Raw genomic sequence first — 20,000 nt, forward strand, 5'->3', positions numbered from 1 at the left:
AGGAAATGCTAGGTTAAGAATGCTGAAATAAAAAAAAAAACATTTAAAAGGTCATCAAATACAAGAAGCGAAACGAGAAAAGAAATATCCACTGAAATATAGTAAGACGAAAAGATAATAACAATGGAAAGGAATTGTAAAAAAAAAAATAAAAAAAAAAAAAAAAAAAAAACAAAAAAAAAAAAAAAAAAAAAAAAAATAAAAAAAAAAAAAACACTAATTAAAGCAGGAGATAGTAAAGACATTTGTTTCGGGGCAAAAGCGTCCTTATTAAAGGTACAGACGGGAATATATCCGAATACTTTCCTCAAACATATGTTTTTATTTTTTTTTTCTTACTGATTGCCTTCAACAAAAGAAGGGGACTTCAACACTTCCAGGTCGTTAACGCTAATTGGCGTCGATTTCTTCTTTTCGCAATGAAGGAGAACCCCTTCAAACTATTGAAGACTTCGGACAGTATTTTACGCGGGTTTCAGAACTTCTTTTGCATCGAGATAAATGATACGGACACCATAAAAGTGAAACATCAGCGTTGTGTGCAGCGTTATCAACTTGTCGAAACACTTCTTGAAAGGAGGTTATACTTAAGCTGGAAGTATCAGCCGAACCTCACCGCTCTCATTTGTTACTTGTGAAATCAGTTTTAAGAATTCATAATTCTGCCTTTCTTTGGAATTAAAGGTATCAAAGTAGTTTTCCAAAATATTATGGGTTTTCTACGGGTGTCTTGTCGACAGATAAAGGTATTTTTGTCTTTAATATCCTCTGATACCATTGTGATTAACTCGCAGGTAACTGATCATAAAATTCAACCTTTAACCAAACCTATATTATTTCCCTTTAATTCCTTTTTTTAAAAAAGAAAAAAATTAATAAATGCGCCGAAGTTTCTTCGGCACAATCGAGTTTTCAGTACAGTGTATCATCAAGGCCACTGAAAATAAACATATTTTTCGGTGGGATCGGTATAATGCTGTATGAGCCGGTGCCCAAGAAATTTTCAGCCATGGCCCGGTGGTGGCCTGTCTTATGGCGATGCCAAACGCACGATCATGTCTAACAATAACCTTAAGTAAAATAAAAACTACTGAGGCTAGAGGGCTGCAATTTGGTGCGTTTGATGATTGGATGGTGCATGATCAGCATACCAATTTGCAGCCCTCTAGCCTAAGTAGTTTATACGATCTGTGGGCGGACAGAAAAATTACGGATGGACAGACAAAAACATTTCGTTTGCATGCAACAGTTCGCTGACGGTTTGGTCGCTGGTAGTGTCGATTTTCGCCTTCACCCGGAATTCTTAAAGACCTTCAAATGTTTGGAACGTGTTCTTGATAAGGTCTTTTCTACCAAAGGTAACCACATCCGATACTGCCAATGAAATTCAACCTAAAGTTTTTCCTTCTCAGATAAAAAGCTTCTACCGTTTACGGACTGACTCCTGTTTTCCGTTAGAGGATTTCTAGTTCTTTTTCAAAATCATATGAATCGTCATTGTTGACAGCGTACATTTGTCCGGAGCCTTATTTTCCGTAGAATCCTTATTATCAATGAATTCCTGAATTCCTTCTGGCACTCATGCCACTGCCATTTACTTATATGCTGACTATCAGTATTCACACAGGCGCCATTTTTTCCTTATTATCTTTCTTACAATTTTTCCCTATAATTATTTTCCATCGGAAGATGGAAGCAAAACCATTTCTCCTCGGTTGTATTTTTCCAGGATACTACAGTTACTATATCTCCTCTGGGCAGCTTCTCCGATTATGTGATTGACTTATATCCATGGAACGAGTATTAATCCCGTATATGCGGTATACATAATCGTCTGTATATGACTCTGTCCAATGAATAAGATTAATATCATCACCTCTGTGTTTCTCAAGCTCTTTCGCATTCAAAGAACAAAAGACATAAATTAACTCTCCCTTCGATTCCATCGTGATAATTTTGAAATAAAGTCCGGGACTCTCTGCTTACCTCTGCATTCCCAGAATTCGCTCATAAAAAGACGCGTTTATCCTTATCTGAAAAAAGAAGCCATTACTTCTTATCTGTTAGGAAAGCAAATTGGATTTTTTCCCTTCTGTAGACGGGTCTTGCGAGAGAGAGAGAGAGAGAGAGAGAGAGAGAGAGAGAGAGAGAGAGAGAGAGAGAGAGAGAGAGAGAGAATTATGATTTGTTACGCTTGTGTAGATATTACTGAGCAAGATTTATATTTTCTAGGTCCTCTTGATTTTCACACTTTTATCATCCTTGGTTGACTTTATAAGGCGTTTTGATCTCAGTCTTCTTGGATAACTGGAGAATGACTGATTTTGCAATCCTTATGAGACTATAGAAACTACTCTGTCAGTACGACCTTTCTTGAGTCTTTAGTGATCGTATTTTTACACTGATTAACCCTATTAAAACTTCCCTTTAAGGTACTGTGATTTTAATTTTCCATTTTAGGTGACTCGTAAAACTAATTGTTAGCTATTAGAGTTATTTGACATTGGATTATCATTCCCTTCTTAAATGAATTAAGGCTCACATAAATAATCCTAGGTTTATTACCAATTAACATCAAAGCCAGGAGGTTGAAAAAAGCGTCAGTACCACACCATACATCTTCATTCAGCACAGGGGCCGTCAGCTGAGCACGGACACAAGTCGGTAATGTTCTGGATTGCTTCAGATTATAATCCACTTAGAGTTCATTCGGTAACCCGACGCTTAAATCTCTTCCTTTGGAAGCAGCGTGAATTTTATGCGGGCGGCGGCGGGCAAGTTCCCCCTCCGTGTTAATCTCGCACACGCGTTTGCGAATATCATTTCATTCCTTCGAATTCGTATTTGTTTCTTTATGCGAAGAGTTGATGCGATTCTGCAAAGCTTTTGAGACTGACTGGCAGAACGAAATGACGTTCGGTCTGCGAGATAACAAACCCTTTTGTCCCTGTATGAATCAGGCATTGCATTTGACTCAAATTTACGTGATTTGAATATGTGACAATGTATCGTCTCACAGTGAGGTGCAGCTAAATAAATGCAGACTAGGTATTAAACCCATAGGGACACACAAGGCCCTTCGTCTTGATTAAGTATCGTATACTCAGTCCTGGCACCCATTGGGAGTTTAGGTTAATGATATTCTATGAGTGTATAGAGAACAGACTATCGTCTGGTATATAGCAGCACAGTAGTGGAGAGGAATTCGGAAATCTGAGTATATATATATATAATATATATATATATATATATATATATATGTGTGTATATATATATATATATATATATATATATATATATATTGATATAATAAAATTGCGAGTGAATTATGTCCAATATTCAAGGGTCATGCAAGAAGATAAAAAAAAGAACATTATTACCTCTAATGAGGTAATAGAAAAAATCACAACTTCGAGTGCTTTAAAGTGTATCCACATTTTCTTCTCTTTTACGATTATCGTCTCTTTTTGTCTATTTTCCTATTTTCCTTTGAGTGGTGACCGTCCCCAACGACGAAACCCATTTGGGCTTGGCGGGTCTCCAGAAATGAAGCGGCCTGATGACTCCCAAATACAACAACGTCTGGGCGGAGTCCATCGACCTTCTTTCCATGTAGCTTTCATTCAAGTGGCTTGGCTTGGGCCACCTTCCTCTAAGTCTCCTGATTCGTCCCGCTCATTTTTCGGTTTCGTTTGCTCCATCCCGTGGACGCCTTCTATCTGGGATTAGATTGTCCTTCGGAAAAGGTTTAGGGGCCAAACTCCCAGCCGTTTTTGCAAGACATGTAGCTATTGAGTCTATTCCATTTTTTATAAAAAGAAGTCAATAAAACGAAGAATATACATAGATGCATATTTATGAATCTTGTGCCGGATGGATAAGGGACTTCTTGATGATGATTTTGTGCTGGATAGAGGAGGGAATTCTTGGTGACGATATATATGCCGTTTTTGTAAGAGATGTATACATTTTTATACAATTGAGTCTATTCCTTTTTTATATATATATAAAAGAAGACAATAAAACGAAGAATATACATACATGCATATTTATGAATATATATTATACATACGTGTGTGTGTTTGTTTGTATGGGGTTTTTACGTTGCATGGAACCAGTGGTTATTCAGCAACGGGACCAACGGCTTTACGTGACTTCCGAACCACGTCGAGAGTGAACTTCTATCACCAGAATTACACATCTCTCACTCCTCAATGGAATGGCCGAGAATCGAAACCGCGACCACCGAGGTGAGAAGCAAACACCAAACCAACCACGCCACTGAGGCGCTTATACGTGTGTGTGTGTGTGTGTGTGTTTTCTTGGAATGTTCTCCCGCGAGTCCTATTCCAGGAATAATCTACTTCGTTCTTCTTAAAAGCTTTTTATTGTGCACTCCTTTGGTGTCTCCACCGCAAAGGCTAATTATATATCCTCCCTCCAGAGCAATCTGCTCTGCTGTCCCCATTAGGCACGGCCTTATTTCTCTCTCTCTCTCTCTCTCTCTCTCTCTCTCTCTCTCTCTCTCTATTTGCTTTTAATAAGCTCATTTTCCGTTCCTGATCACCCAACAGGTAACGCATCACCAAGGAAGATGAAAATGCACGAAGGTAGGTAACACCATTAACGATATTACCCTCCTGCTTTTGTCTGAAGATGACATTTCTTCTGTCATTCCCGAGCACGCCCACACTGACAGAGGGGACAGGGGTGACTCTCCAAAGTGGCTATCCAGCATCGATTGTATATGCCCTTCTTACTTCTAACTGGAAAGAGAAAGCAAACGATCCCCTATTGGCTATTACAAACTCCAATCAAAAGGGTATCTGATCTGATGCTTGTCGTTTATAAAACATTGTCTTTGGAGTACAAGGCAAGAAAAAAGGAACGTCATCTATTAGTTCTCAATAGCATTGGAAGCATTAAGTCACATCTCTATCCAGCACAACTTCACTTCAGGAAGTCAAGGTTCTTATTATGGAATTTCATCGGTTTAACACAAGATTGAAGAAGACATTTCTCCGTCCAGCACAAGATCTCATGAGACCCCGCCTCAGTGGCGTGATCGTTATGGTCTTGGCCTGCCACCTCGGTGGCCGCGAGTTCGATTCTGGGGCATTCCACTGAGGGGTTAGAGATGTGTATTTCTGGTGATAGAAGTTCACTCTCGACGTGGTTTGGAAGTCACGTAAAGTCGTTAATCCCGTTGCTGAATAACCACTGGTTCCATGCAACGTAAACACCATACAAACAAACAAACAAACAAAAAACAAGATGTCATGAAGATGTCTCGCCTCTATCCAGCACAAGATCGTCACCGAGAAGTCCCTCATCTATCTAGCACAAGATCGTCGTCAAGAAATCTCTCCTCTATCTAACACAAGATCGTCGCAAAGTATCCTTTCCTCTATCCAGTACAAGATCGTCGTCAAGAAGTCTCGCCTCTGTCCACCACAAGATCGTCACCAAGCAGCAGCTCCTCTATCCAGCACAAGGTCGTTTCTAAGAAGTCTCTCCTCTATCCAGGACAAGATCGTCGCTAAGAAGCTTGACTTTTATCCAGCACAAGATCGTCGCCAAGAAGCCTCTCCTCTATCCAGCACAAGATTGCCGCCAAGAAATCAAATCGCTCTTCAGCACAAGTCTACTGTACATCTCGTTATGTTTCGTATCTCATCATCCCTCACATTAGAATTCTTATGTCGTCGGATTTCTCGTCTTCATCAAATCTGTCGTAGGATTTCGTGCTTCGCCGAAATTCGTTTTATCGTGGCTTCTCCTTTTACAGACGTCGTCCAATTTGGAATTTCCCCTGTAGCCTTCATTTCGACTGGTTCAGTTACGAGGTCCCTCCTTGAAGCTATACGGAGTCTTTAGATATAAGATAAAGAATGCATCTGACGGTTCTTTATTAACTTCTACGACGGTATTAGATCTTTTCCATTTCAAATACTTGCGCAATGCTCCATCTGCATCTTACCCAGGGTCCTGATCTTACCATTAACTTCTGTATGTGTGTGTGTGTGTGTCCCAGTCTGTGTCCCTACTGCTTCTTTCTCGAGCAGCTGACATCAGCATCATTGAGGAAGGCTCAAAATCTTCGTGAGTAGCCATGGATACATTAAACATAATCTCTTGGAATATCTTTGGCCTCAAGCGGAACATTCCTCTCCTAAACATGTTCTGTAAAAATTTCAAAGGCATCATTGCATTGCAAGAAACGCTCCTCTGGCCACATGACCTTGCCATATGCGATTCAATTCATGAAGACTTCAGAACTTTCTCGACTTCATCGATGCAAGTTACAGACCAAATCCTAGCCGGTCGCCCGAAAGGAGGCCTTTCTTTCCTGTGGCACAAATCGTTAGACAATACGATAAAGGTGATGACCTACAGGAGTGACAGATTGCTGGGGATTCAAGTGACAATAGGGAACTCTGAAAATCCTAATTATCAATGTTTATATGCCATGGGAAAATAACAATAATTTTGATCATTACTGCATGATCCTAGGGGAGTTACACAGTATTATTCATGACTCTCCAGCAGATCATATTTGTATAATAGGGGACCTTAATTCACACCCCACAAAACAATTTTATAATGAACTTACTCGCTTCTGTCAAAATCATGCTCTCCAAATTAGCGATGTTATGCTCCTCCCTCCCTCCTCTTATTCATATGTACATAATAGAGCGGACGCTATTACAACTTCTGGTTGGACCACTGCATCACATCCCCACAACTTCATGATTTCTATTATGACCTGCAATATTCGCTATGACCTTGCAACGGGCTACGATCACATCCCATTACAGGTGTCATTCAGTACCCATCCCTCCCTACCGTGAACCCCCTAACTGATCGCCCACCAGCGGTAAACTGGGATTTTAAAAACCAAGAGAAAACCAGATACTTTAGAGCGACCACGGAAACCAGGTTGCGGTCAATAGTTCAACCGGCAGACGCCTTACTTTGTACTAACACAAATTGTAGAAATGACCACCACAAGAGGGATCTGAATGAATTCTATTCGAACATAATCTCCGCTTTGCTTGCTTCGGGCAGGACTGCCTACAGATTTCGTCAAGGTAATTCTCGTAATATTCCTGGATGGAATGACTTGGTTAAAGATCTGTATACATACTCACGAGAAATGTTTTTACTGTGGAGGCAAAATGGTAGCCCCAGGGAAGGGCACACTGCATTGCTAATGAGACAGGCGAGAGCGCAGTTCAAACTTGCTCTTAAGCACTGCAGGTTATATGAAAAACAACTAAGAGCCGATGCAATGTCTAGAAACTTAGAATCTGGTGATTATCCTCGTCTTTGGAAAGATATCCAGTCTTTAAATCCCAAAACTAAAAAGCTATCACAGAGAGTAGGGGAAGCAGTCGGAGACGAAGCTATTGCAAGTATGTGGGGCGATCACTTCAACAATATCCTGAATTGCATAAATGATCAAGATTCCCGAAGGGATGTAGATAACCTCCTTACATTCAATTTCATTTTGCAGACCGTTTTACGCCAGGTAACATCAGCGATGCCATAAACAGCCTACCTAATAATAAATCGCCCGGCTGTGATGGTCTTCCTGCAGAGGCCTTCAAACTCTGCCATCCGATAATTTACATTTTGCTAGCTGCCCTATTCAATGCGTGCATAATTCACCTTTTTCTTCCAGACTCCCTACTCTTAGTTCACCTGATACCATTAATCAAAAACAAGCTAAAGGATGCAGCTGACCCTGGCAACTACCGGCCGATTGCAATCACAACGATCGCATCGAAGATACTTGAGTCTGTTCTTCTAGTGAGACTTCTCCCCTTTCTACACACCACTGACAACCAGTTCGGGTTTAAAGCAAACCACTCAACTGACACCTGCATCTACATACTGAAAGAATTGCTGAACTACTACCTATCATCAGCCTCTCCTGTTTTCTTTGTTTTGTAGATGTGAGAAAAGCATTTGACAGAGTAAACTACCTGAAGCTCTTCCTGAAGCTGCATAAAAAGGGCACACCCCTATATCTAATTGGCATTTTACATTGCTGGTTCTCCACACAGCAATTCTGTGTCAAATGGGGAAACGTATTATCTTACACCTTCGGCTCCCTAAACGGGCTTCGGCAAGGGGGCATTCTCTCTCCATACCTGTTTAATACGTACACAGATGCCTTGAACGTCAAACTGAACTCGCTCCCAATCGGATGCACTGTCAATGAAACAACTATAAACAACCTCTGTTACGCCGACGATATGGTTCTGATTTCCCCATCAGTGCAAGGTCTCCAACGACTCATCGACACTTGCCGCCAATATGCAGAGGAATTTGATATAATCTACAAGCGAACCAAGACCCAAATGCATGTCGCTGCTCCCGAGATCGCTTAAGCATATTGCAGAACCTCAAATTTTCCTCGGAAGCCATCGGCTGGAATTTGTGCACGAATTTCCGTACTTGGGTCACATTATCACCGACGACCTAAAAGATACGGCAGACATTGAACAGAGGCGTCGTAAACTATGTGCAGCGGGCAACATGATTGCAAGGAGGTTTGCCTTCTGTCACCGAGACGTGAAACTGCTGCTCTTCCGCTCGTACTGCTACAGTATCTATGGGTGTTCCCTCTGGACGAACTATACCCGAGAGACGATGCGACGCATCACTGTTGTGCACAATGACATTCTGAGGTGCCTCACAAACACTCCCCGCTACCCACTCCGCCACACAGATGTTCATAGAAAACCACCTGGACAATTTAAAAATCATTGTTAGGCGAACAATGTCCAGTCTGGTAACCCGAGTGAGAAACAGCAGCAACTCGCTCATACAAAGCATCCTAAGGAGTGAAGCAAGAAGAAAATCAAAATTGTGGGAAAGATGGGAAAATGAGGCCTTTGTCCCCTAAAGGACTTAATCTCTGTATTGGCAAGATGTCATCTGCAGTTTTTGGCATTATTACATTTATTGCTGATATTTTAATTTTTCATTATTACTGTGATTACTATCAAGTTAAAGTTTTATTTACATTTAATTTATGTATTAAGCCCTCTGGACCTGACTACTGTAACCACCTAAGGTCTCTAGTTGAAATTTGAGTTATTACTCTCAATGCATATTTTTTTTTTTCTCACCAATATTATTACTGTTATTACCAGTATGATGATTATTAGCTTTTATGCTACCTCAGCTACTTTGTGGATAAGTGCCGATTATTCATTTTCTTTTTCTATTTTATCATGTTCACATGTATCTAGATTGTGTTTGCTACCGTCTGTATTTTGTATAATCAATGTATATGGCCCCGAGCCGAAATAAAGCATATTATTATTATTATTTATTATTATTATTAAGGCAGACTTTCTCTCTCTCTCTCTCTCTCTCTCTCTCTCTCTCTCTCTCTCTCTCTCTCTCTCTCTCTCTCCGTCAAGGCGTAATTGGATCTTTTAGCGACTTTGAAAGAGCGCCAAATTAAAAACCCTCCTAGACCGAGGGAAGAGAAAAGTTGAGCGAAATGAAAAGGGGGAACAACTTATGTAGAATGTACAATTGGAGTGAAAAAAAAAACTTCCAGACTGAATTTTAATCAAAATTTAAGGCCACCAATAAAGGGAATGAGGGAGAACTTCAGAGATGTTGGTTTGAAAGAGAGAAAAAAATAAATAAATAAATAAATAAAACATTTGTTATGAGGCTCAGATATCTAACCGCGGTCAGATAATTTCCATATGAAAAGGAATACTTATCAGAAGTTTCAGCGTAGTATGAAGAGATAGTTTTGTTCTTTTTTTTTTAAAGAAAACCTGTGAAATTATATTAGAATACTTTTTGAAACGCAACCTTACTTAAAATGAAGCAAAAAACTACTCCCACAAACATGTAAGCAAAATACGATAAAAAAAATAATAAAATAAAAGGCATTTCTTAATTCTTTCTACAGCTTTTAAAGGGCAATTGTTTCCTTAATAAAATTTTAGTTTTATAAGTCCAGAAAGAATGGAAAATATGGAAGAAAGAATTCCAGGCAGATGAGTGGGCAAGGAGTTCTGTGTAAGTCCTGGCAGGGCTATGGTGATGCCTAGCTAGCTTTCATAAACCTTCTTACAGTAACCTTCTACCTTTCCACTCTTTGATCCACCGCTCGCTTTCATTCCTTTAATTAACGAGAGATTTATAACAGTTTTTGCGGATGAAACTTTGCTTTTTCTGAAATAACAGATCACTTTTCACGCTGCGCAACTTTCAGTCGCCTGAAAGTTCAATTAGGGTTATCATAAAAATTAAAAGGGGGTGTTTAGAATATGCGCATACGGACAAAAGATCTCAGGCAAGGTTTCCAGTTTGATTTGAAGAACATGATTACATACCCTTTTGAAAGTAACGCTAGCAGCAACTGAATGTTACGGTCATCGTTTCTTAATTTTTCTAAGTTATTTATTTATTTATTATTTAAACTAAGTTCTCGTTCAGATTTCTTGATGAATATTTTACTTTTTATACTTTTAAAAGTGCAAATTGAAGGATCCTGCTCTCATTTCCAATCATAGAAATCCATAGCAATTGCAAAAGCTACCTCCGAAATATGATAAAAAAATTCAATGTTATCTCGTTTGTTAGATTTGAATGCCTTTGAAAATCAGTTTGGCTTTAAGAATGGCCAGTCTACTGAACTCTATTTTTGCTTTCACAGAGGTTATTCACTTTTATAGACATTTACACCCGTCAGTCTTCAGTTTCTCGCGAATATCAAAAGTGCATTGGACAAATAGATAATAGACTATTAATACCTATAAATTTAAGTAACAGGGATATAAGTAACAAGCTAGAGTATGTTTCATAATGTACTAAGGTGATTAGGAGGGGCATCAGTATTTTCCGGTGCTTCTTAATTATTGTTTTCCATCCAAAAACCCCGTAGTTCGGTGGTGCCATCAGTGCACCTCACGTGGCGCACTGTAGTCATTACTTGAGGTTCTTTGGAGCGTCCCATCGGCCCCTATAGCTAATAAAAACCCCTTTCGTTCCTCTTACTGTACCTCCGTTCATATTCTTTCTCTTCCGTACAAGGTCTTCCTCCTGTTACACAATGAAAACCTCCTTTGCTCTCAATTTTCCTTTCAGTGTTGAATGGCCTCATAAATCCCAGCGCTTGGTCTTTGGGCTTTGGCCTAAATCCTATATTCCAGCACTAATCCCTTTCCCATCCGAAAAGTGTAGTAATTCCAGATGGTTATGAAACTTAGCATATGGGATGAGGAGAACTGAGACTAATGCTTTGGCTATACCTACCCATTTTTAATCGTCATAAGTTTTATTTTTTCATTCGGAAGAGCTGGTAGAATTTACATAATATAACTTGGTGTGCATTATGGGTATGGCATTTTTACTGTTCGATTTTGTTTTCCCCTTTTATATTAATTATGCATTTTGTCAACTTAATAATCTTTCATAAATATTTAAATAATTGTACCGTAAAAAGAATTATTATTATTATTAATATTATTATTGTGTAATAAAACATCCATAATTTTATAGCAAAACATATTACTATGTAAATTATTGTTATTATTATTTCTTGCTGTGGGGTCGTGCAGCCTGATGTTTGTATATTTCGGAAGGAGACCCTCTCGTAGACATGTTTTGTTAAAAATAACTGCTGCTTCAGCACTATTAATCTTATAAAGAGTCTTCTCTATCTTTCTGATGACGGCTTTCTCGTTGTTGCTTAGACTGGCGAGCAACGCACCAAAGGGCATGGTAAGATTCGGTTGAGTCATTTGATTTATTATTGCTTATACAATTCTCTCTCTCTCTCTCTCTCTCTCTCTCTCTCTCTCTCTCTAACGCGACGTTTCCTCCTGATCGACAGGACATTATCAAGCGATAACTGCTGAGGGACTGAATTCCAGTGTTGTTTGTTGTTTTTGATTTAGCTGACCTTGTGTCAGCACGGGCTCTTGCTCACAGAGCAGTGGCGAGTCCTTCTCCTTTTATCGTGGTGTTGCGAGCTCTCCAGTACGGTCAGAGCACTTCTCCGGTAGGTCGAGTTTTTATTGGTTCCCGGGAAGGTGACTCATACGGCGGGCGTTGACTAGTCTTGCAGACCTTCTCAGGTGGGGGGTATATATTATTATCATTATTATTATTATTATTATTATTATTATTATTATTATTATTATTATTATTGGTTGCAGGTTCACAATAATATAACATGTGAGTTTACGGTCGTTAATGGATATTAAAAGCTTTCGAACCTTGTGCTAGGTTCATCTTCAAGTTCGAAAGCTTTTTTATATCCATTAGAGACCATAAATTCACATGCTACATTATTGTGGACCTGCAACCATTGTCATCATTTTCGACACGGAAAACTGTGCCCAATATCATTATTATTATTAATAAGCTCAGGGTTCTTGATAATTTTGCCTTTATTGTAAATTCCCCAGCATGCAGGTTTCCTGTTCCCTAACGATGATGGATACGACTTGGTCCACTGACAGTACACTTCCCATTTTTCCATTTCCCAATAGCCCTCTTCAGTACGGAAGCCACCAATGGATCAAGACCAGCCAATCAAATCATTTTTCACAACTGTGGAATGTCAAGCCATCTCAGGAAGTTGTTACAGAAGAGGTTTGCCAGTTGGTCGACTTCGCCTCGAGGGATTATGGAAGAACATCTGAAATAGCAGGCATGATTGTCCCCGTCTCCGTAAAAAGAGGTATCTGATTTTTATTATTATATTTTTTTTAAGGAGAATTTTTTCGAGTTTTTGGCTAGAAAGGTTTTGCTAACGTCATCAGCGACAGTAGTAAAAGCTGCTAGACATAATTCAGAATTGCTTCGCGTAATTGGCATAACTTTAGACCTTCTTTAGCATTGCTTCAAACTATTAGACCCGGTTCCAATATTAGGAACAGATTCTCCATATCAATATGTGGAATATAAAAACCAATTAGAGCACAAAATACGATTGTGATACTAATAACAAAATTGGAGTCTCTTATATATTGAAGCGGATTTTTTGTGTTTATATGTTACATAAGGTAAAATAACGATCAAAGAACATTTGTTGTAATACAAATTATACCTGATTAAAGAAAAGGGGCAAAGAGAAACTGTCTAAACGAATAAAATAGTTATCCTTAATATGAGCCATGAAGGTTTTCTATTTTTCTTTCCTAGTGTGTTATAGAAAACGAAGCAAACTCCTGGAAGTTTGATGCGTGGGTTTAGGTAGTTTTGGTTCAGACGCTGGTTAAAGGAACCTTGCACCCCTGGTCCCTGGTTCCTTCACTTTGGAAGAACGCGGCTGATTGTGGAAAATCGAAAATTTGGTCAATCCATCTGATTTCCTCCAAGTCGTTAGCCATGGCTGTATCTAACTCCGTCACTCAGTCTGAAAATACAAGAAATGTAAAATGAAAAATGACTTTTAATAGAAACTTAAGATACTGTATTTGGAGACTAGCCTATAACAGAAAAACTTCATAACTTTTCCATTTGTTCTGTTGGGGGGGGGGGCTCTAATTTCGAAACACCCGGTAGTATACTACATAATTAATTAGTCAATGACTGAACACTTGAAAATGGAATTAAAATTTTCATCATCTCTATGAAATTTTCAGTTTTAAAACAATTTGATGATAGGCTATAGTGTGGTTACACAGTACTGTGGGAGTGCTGCATATTTTATTGGAATACAAGATTCTTTAAAACTACTGTGATTCAAATTGACCGACCGTCACAGAATTGTACAAAGAATTTCCTGTCACATGACATGGATCCTTGGAAAATGACTTTGTGGTTAATCAAAGGTGTGTTTACTTACTTTTGTTCTGTTACTGAATTGGGACTGAATTTAGATTCCAGGTGATTAATGGTCGCTGAACCACATTCATTCAAAACTCATTATTTTTATGTTTTCAAATAATAAGATAATTGTGAATTGCATATTTACATCCCATTTTTAATGTGTTACAAGGAGTCTCAAATATTTCCGACGTTCAGAAAGCTGCCTGCATATTATATTAAACATATACGCAACGTCTTACTAAGGTTGCGTTCATGAATTACCCATGAATTAGCGCGTCGAGTCGCGCTAATTCATGGCTAGCGTCATTTTCGCCTTAAGAAAATAGGAGTATGGGGATGTTAGTGTTTTCTACTTTGTTTTCATATTGCATTTCAATTTACGAACGCGAGTCTTGTTCTAATAAAATTGTGCTCCTTCATACCTTTTTTCACTTTTATGTAGGACAAAATGTAATATAATTAAATTCAGTTCATCTTTTCTTTGCATCCATATGTATATACATTTAAAATCTTAAAACTTACCTATAGTTTTTTGAAAAATGTTTATGGTTGAGTAATTAATTACTTATATATATTATATATACTATATATATAAATATATATATATATATTTCTCTTGATGTTTCGGCTAATTCGTTTAGAATTGTATCTTTTAATTAGTTATCCTGTAAAATTCAATAAAAATAAAATTTGCCTTAGAAAAAATGGCCATTTTTTCCCCTAAGTTGCAAATTGCCCGCCTGTAGGTAGTATTGTTTTTCTTACAGACAAAGGAGAAAGGTAAATAAAGGAAAATCCCCAAATTTTTTTAATTAACAGATAAGATTAACAAAAAATCCCGCATGGGGAGAGAGAGAGAGAGAGAGAGAGAGAGAGAGAGAGAGAGAGAGAGAGAGAGAGAGAGAGAGAGAGAGATCAGACAAAGAAGATACGTACTGCAAAAAATCCCTGAGAGTGAGAGATTTCAGCAATTTATAACACCAAGAGACAAGGCAGAGTTGAAAAAAATGTTCAGGATATTTCCTGCTATATTTTGATAAATCGAAATATCTCTCGTGGAATATAGAAAATCAACGAAAAATCGAGAGAGAATGAGAGGAGAGTATGTGAACTGGGTATGTCCAGATATTGTTCGAAATACGGAGAGAAGTCATGTTCATTGTGGCTGCCTATTCACTGGTGAGGTTCTTCCTGACTACTGTTGATGGAGTTGAACAGCCCAAGGAGAAGGAACTGAAGGAGAGAATTGCGGCTTGGCGAGACACCATCCGGTGCCAGAGAGAGCAGCAGGTGAACTTGGACAGGATAATTCTTCAGCTGCACCAGAGGCTCGACAACAATGAAGAGATTCAGAAGGCGGGCGGAAGGGAAGAACACACTCGTGTGATCCAGATCATTCAAGAGGTGTTGCAACAGCAGGCCTGGCAAGAAAGGGCCTACTCGCTCGAAGCTGACACGTTGTTCCTGAAGAGGGAGAATAACCAAGAAAAGAGGAAAAATCGGCAGCTGGAAGACAAGATCCTCAAGATCACAGATGAAAATCAGCAGCTGATGGAAAAGACAGAGGAAATTGGGGAGAGAAACGATGTCCTATGTGAGAGGATAAGGGAACTAACAGTGCGGTTGGCAGAGGCAAACAGCCAGGTTGAAAGGCAAGAGGAACTCGTACGACAGGAGGAGAAACACCTGCAGTTAAAAAGCGAAGAAGCGGCACGGATGGCGTGGCTCATCCAGGAACAAAAGGACGCGAACGAAAAGCGCGAATCCGGGAGGAAAGACGTCGAGGTCAGGTTCGAGCGCCTGCAGAAGGAAGTGGAAGACCTCAGGAAGGAAAAGTGTGGACTCCAGTGTGAAGTTGAGGCTGCGAAACTCAAGAAGAAGGAGCTGACATGCCTTCTAGAGAAAGGAAAAAGTGGCTGGAGAAGAAGACCGGTGTCCAGGGCAAATGGAACGAAAAGCTGGAAGATGAGGTTGGACAGCTGCGAGGAGGGAAGGAGAAATTGGTTTACAACCTGAAGAACCTGCATGGGAAAAACAGACACTTGGGGAAAAGCAACTGGAAACTGAAGGAGCAGCTGTTCGTCTTCAAGGAATGGCGCGATCTTCAAGGAATGGCGCTGGCCTCACAAAGACGGATGAGATGTGAAAAATTTGAGGACAATGTTGTATGGAAAGTTTAATGTTTATTTGTAATAAGTTTGCTTTGTTGACCCTTAAAGGAAGTTGAAGTTGCAGGGAAATAAATATGCTAAAATGTTTTCTTATGAGTTTTATTGATTCCTGAAAAGGAAAGGAAGATGGGAGAATTGAAGAAAGCGTGAGGAATATGACAGGATTGGTGGAGTACCAAGAGAAGAAGCATATGATTCAGAGAAGCCCCCAGGAGAACTGAAAGGATTCAGAGAAGCCCCAGGACACCTGAAAGGATTCCGAGAAGCCCGAGGACACCTGAAGGATTCGAGAAGCCCCAGGAGACCTGAAAGGATTCGAGAAGCCCCAGGAGACCTGAAAGGATTCAGAGAAAGCCCCAGGAGACCTGAAAGGATTCCAAGAAGCCCCAGGAGACCTGAAAGGATCAGAGAAGCCCCAGGAGGACTGAAGGATCAGAGAAGCCCAAGGAGGAACTGAAAGGATTCAGAAAGCCTCATGAAAACTGATAGATCAGAGAAGCCCATAGGAGAATTGGAAGGATAGTCAGTGGCATATTCTGGTTCTAAGGCTAAGCAAAAGGTGTTGTCTATGACGGGACAGGCAGGGTGGGGCCTGCCACGCGTCCTGGGACAGGGGGGCGGGGCCCGCCACGCGTCCCAGAGGAGGGCGGGCGGGGCCCGCCACACGTCCCGGGACAAACGGGCGGCGGGCCCTGCCACACGTCCCAGGACCGACAGGCGGGGCCCACCATATGTCCCGGGACGGGCAGGCAAGGCCCGCCACGCGTCCGGGGACAGGCGGCCGGTTTGCCCGCCACGTGCCCCGGGACAGGGTGGGCGGCCCGCCACGTGTCCCGAGACGGGCAGGCGGGGCCCGCCACGCGTCCCGGGACGGCGTGGGGGCCCGCCACGCATCCCGGGACGGGCGGGTGGGGCCCGCCACGCCTCCCGGGACAGGGGGGCGGGGACCACCACGTGTCCCGCGGATGGGCGGGCAAGGCCCACCATGTGTCCCGGGACAATCCCAGTAAGGGCTGGCGGGCCCCGCCACGTGTCCCGGGACGATCCTGGGACGGGCAGGTGGGACTTGCTACACGTCCAGACGGGCGGGTGGGGCCCGCCACAGGTCCCGAGACGGCGGGTGGGCGAGGCCTGCCAAGTGTCCTGGAACAGGCGGGCATGGCCCGCCACGTGTCCCGGGACCGGCGGGCAGGACCCGCCACACGTCCTAGGACACGTGGGCGGGGCGGGGCTCGCCACATGTCCGGGACGGGCGGGCAGGGCCCGCCACGCCTCCTGGGATGGGCGGGCAGGGCTTGCCACACACCCCAGGATGGGCGGGCGTTATGCCACGTGTCCTGGAACGGTCGTTGGGCGTTATGCCACGCGTCCCGGGACGGGCGGGCAGGGCGGGGCCTGCCATACATGTCCCGGGACGGGCGGGCGGGGCCTGCCACATGTCCCCGGGACGGGCGTGTGGGGCCCGCAACGCGTCCCGCGGACGGGCGGTGCGGGGACCTCCACGTGTCCCGGGACGGGTGGGCGGGGCTCGCCACACGTGTCACGGGATGGGTGGGCGGGCCCACCAGTGTCTCGGGACAATCCAAAGGGAAGGGCAGGCGGGGCCCACAGCGCATCCCGGGTTGGGTGGGCGGTGCCCGCCACGTGTCCCGGGACAGGCAGGTGGGGCCTACCACTTGTCCTGGGTGGGCCGGGGCGGGCGGGCAGGCAGGGGCCCGCCACGTGTGCCGGGCATGGGCAGGCGAGGCCTGCCACGCGTCCTGGGACGGACGGGCATGGCCTGCCACGCATCCCAGGACGGGTTGGGACAGCGCGGCACCTGTCCCAGGATAGGCGGGTGGCGGGGCCGCCACGCATCCTGGGACAGGCGGGCGAGACGCGTCCTGGGGACTGCGGCGGCGGGGCCCGCCACACGTCCTGGGATGGGTGGGCGGGGCTTTCCACATGTCACGGGTCGGGCAGGCAGGGCCCGCCATGCGTCCTGGGGACGGGCGGGCGGGCAGGGCCCGCCATGCGTTCCGGGGATAGGCGGGCTTTTATGCCACGCATCCTGGAATGGGGGGGCGTTATGCTACGTGTCCTGGGACGGGCGGGCGGGACTCACCACACATCCCGGCACGGGAGGCGGGGGCAACGCCACATGTCCTGGGACGGGCAGGCAGAGGCCCGCAACGCATCCTGGGACGGGCCGGGTGGGCGCGCCCGCCACGTGTCCTGGGACAGGCAGGTGGGACCTGCCACTTGTCCTGGGGCGGGCAGGTTGGGCCTTCAACGTGTGCCGGGACGGGCGGGCGAGGCCTTGCTATGCGTCTGGGACGGCGGGTGGGCAGGCCCCACCACGCATCCCGGGACGGGTGGGCAACGCCGGCCACCTGTCCTGGATAGGCGGGCGAGACCCGCCACGCGTCCCGGGACCGGCTGGCAGGGCCCGCCACACATTGTGGGACGGGTGGGCGGGGCACCACACGTCCCGGGACGGGCGGGCAGGGCCCGCCACGCCTCCTGGGATGGGCGGACAGGGCCCGCCGCGCATCCCGGGATGGCGGCGTCCGTTATGCAACGCGTCCTGGAAACGGGGCGGGGGGCGGGGGGCGTTATGCCATGTGTCCCGGGACAGGCGGGCGAGGCCTGCCACATGTCCGGACAGGTGGGCGGGCGGGGATGCCACATGTCCCGGGACGGTGGACAGGGCCCGCCACGTTGTCCCCGGGACGGTGGGCGGGGACCCCCACGTGTCCCCGGGACGGGCAGGTGGCGCCTGCCACGCATCCCGGGACGGGCGGGCGGGGCCCCCCACGCGTCCCAGGACCGACAAGGGCAGGGCCCGCCATATGTCCTGGGATGGGTGGGTGGGGCCCCCCCACGCGTCCCAGGACCGACGGGCAAGGGCCGCCACACGTCCTGGGACAGGCTGGCAGCGCCCGCCACGTGTCCTGGGACAGGGCAGGTGGGGCCTGCCACTTTGTCCTGGGTGCGGGTTTCGGGCGGGGCCTTCAACGTGTGCTGGGACGGGCAGCGAGGCCTGCCATGCGTCCTGGGATGGGCGGGCAGGGCCCGCCACGCATCCCGGGACGGGTGGGCAACGCCGGCCACCTGTCCCAAGATAGGCGGGCGGTGGCCGCCACGTGTCCTGGGACGGGCGGGCGAGACCCGCCACTCGTCCCGGGACGGCGGGCAGGGCGTCCCGGGACCGGGCGGGCAGGGCTCGCCTCACGTCCCGGGACGGGCGGGCAGGGCCCGCCAGGCCTCCTGGGATGGGCGGCAGGGCCTGCCACGCGTCCCGGGACGGGCGGGCGTTATGCCACGCGTCCTGGAACGGGCGGGTGTTATGCCACGCGTCCCGGGACGGGTGGGCGTTATGCCACATGTCCCGGGACGGGCGGGCGTGGCCGGGACGGGCGGGCGTGGCCTGGCACGCGTCCGGGGACGGACGGCGTTGGCGTGGCGCCACGTGTCCGGGGGAAGGGGGCGGGGGGGACCCGCCCCGGTCGGGACGGGCGGGGTTGCCCGCCACGCATCCTGGGACGGGCGGGCATGGCCCGCCATGCATCCCAGGATGGATGGACAGCGCCGGCCACCTGTCCCGGGATAGGCGGGCGGCGGTTGCCACGCGTCCTGGGACAGGCGGGCGAGACCCGCCACACGTCCCGGGACCAGTAGGCGGCGGTGGGGTTCACGGGGAGGGCGGGGGGCAGGGCCTGCCACGCGTCCTGGGACGGGCGGGCAGGGCCCGCCATGCGTCCCGGGATAGGCGGGCGTTATGACACGCGTCCTGGAACGGGCGGGCGTTATGCCATGCGTCCCAGGACGGGCGGGCGGGGCCTGCCACATGTCCTGGGACAGGCGGGCGGGGCCTGCCACATGTCTCGGGACGGGCGGGAGGGGTCGCCACACGCCCGGGGACGGGCGGGTGGGGCCCGCCACACGTCCTGGGACGGGTGGGAGGGGCTCGCCACCAACATCCTGGGGGACAGGCGGGCAGGGTCTGCCACACGTTCCGGGACGGGC

The 20,000-nt window shown here is 45.7% G+C and overlaps 1 long non-coding RNA gene across 1 annotated transcript in view; it reads left to right on the top strand.

The window, feature by feature from the left end:
- The window catches only part of LOC135222687 (uncharacterized), a 370,412-nt gene extending 357,234 nt beyond the window's left edge, over positions 1-13,178 (top strand). The window contains exon 3 of the long non-coding RNA XR_010316310.1: positions 12,537-13,178. This is a non-coding gene — a long non-coding RNA (uncharacterized LOC135222687). The remainder of the gene's footprint in view (positions 1-12,536) is intronic.
- The last annotated feature ends 6,822 nt before the right edge of the window (positions 13,179-20,000 follow it).

The sequence above is a fragment of the Macrobrachium nipponense genome, chromosome 20, assembly GCF_015104395.2.
Source record: "Macrobrachium nipponense isolate FS-2020 chromosome 20, ASM1510439v2, whole genome shotgun sequence".
Classification (NCBI taxonomy): Eukaryota; Metazoa; Arthropoda; class Malacostraca; order Decapoda; family Palaemonidae; genus Macrobrachium; species Macrobrachium nipponense.